Raw genomic sequence first — 1,482 nt, forward strand, 5'->3', positions numbered from 1 at the left:
GGATAACAGCAGACTGACTGCTGGTAAAATATACGACAGGTCTGGACCACTCATAAATTTTGTTCGTATCTGAAGAAAATCTTAGAATATGAAAACATTGGTGAATGCTACAAATTCTCTTAAATCACTCGTACGCACAACTTAAGAACAAATCTGTGCGTACGAACGGTTCTTGCATGAGGCCCAATGTGTGGTGAATTTCATGTACTGTCTCTTTAAGAACTGTGAACGCGCGTCCAAGCGGGTGCGCGCCCTTTGTTCAGTCCGATTTTCCATCTCACTGTGATTACATGTTCCCAACAGTCTCGCTAAATAAACCTTGTCCAGAGCTGAAGAAATATCGCCTTTTCTTCATTCAAGTGTTTGCCAAAGAGGTTTTTAACATCCAGCAGCTTTCAGGCAAGACGCTCACCTATTTTCCAGCAACCCAGGAGAGCAGCGGGCAGACGTGAAGAGACGAGAGGGGAACATCCAGACCGACAGCCGAACGTGAACCGAGAAGAACACGACATAATGGCGTCACGATCCAGGCCTGGACAGTCTTAAAAGGTTAATATTGAACTAACGGGGGTAATATTGGCCATATTTACTTATGTTTCTTTGATTTTTAAGCCTCAGACTCAGGGCGGTTCAGTGAGGTTTGTCGGTGGATCACATCGATGGGCTCCGTGCAATGTCTGGTGTTCTGTCGTTGTTTTGTTTTTGTGTGTTCAAACCTTGCTAATTTATTCGTTTTTTTATGACGTGTCGCCCGCCGCAGAGGGTTAAGTGTGTGTATCCTCTGGCGGTTTATGAGTTAAAGTACGCGTACTTTTGAAGAAAAAGTGTTTGAGATGCATCTCTAAGTGTTGTGTTAGCTGCACATCCGTGGTTAAATGGAAGGGTCGACAGAGAGACGTCTTTTGTCATCCTGTTAGCTACTGGTAGGGCGCGGTTGTGCGGGGCCGTTCAGCCTGGTTCTTTTGTTATCTTGCCCGGATAAGAGTACCCGGTTACAGTGTCTTCTGAGGCCTAAAGAGCTGTTTAATTCCGATGAAACAGACCGGGGAGGTAATAAAAAATTGGGTGTTGGAAGCTCCGTCTAAAACTGGAAATTAAAGGGTACATGTCAAGTTTTTTTTGTTGTTTTTTTAAAGTTCTGTTCAAGCAAGGGAATACAGGCCTGTGTGTTTGTCTGTCTTAAATGGCTGTTTGATGTTTGTTGTGGCGTTTTGTTGTTTTTTCTGTTATTATTTGTGTATTGACTTGGCTCGGTTTGGGCTGAAAACCAAATGGTGGGGGTGCTTCAAAGTTTTTTTTCTTTCTTGCTGCAGCTTCTTTGTCCTGTCTAAAGTGATTTATGGCAGTGCAGCCAGGAGTGGGGGTTTCAAATAAATATATCAAAGCCCCTCAGTTGAAAACACTAAAATGATAAACTTATTAACATAAAGCTGCTCTTTTTCCATTTTGAACCCTTTGCACAAGTCCTTTTGTTCAGATGAG

The sequence above is a fragment of the Austrofundulus limnaeus genome, unplaced genomic scaffold (assembly GCF_001266775.1).
Source record: "Austrofundulus limnaeus strain Quisiro unplaced genomic scaffold, Austrofundulus_limnaeus-1.0 Scaffold421, whole genome shotgun sequence".
NCBI classification, from domain to species: Eukaryota; Metazoa; Chordata; class Actinopteri; order Cyprinodontiformes; family Rivulidae; genus Austrofundulus; species Austrofundulus limnaeus.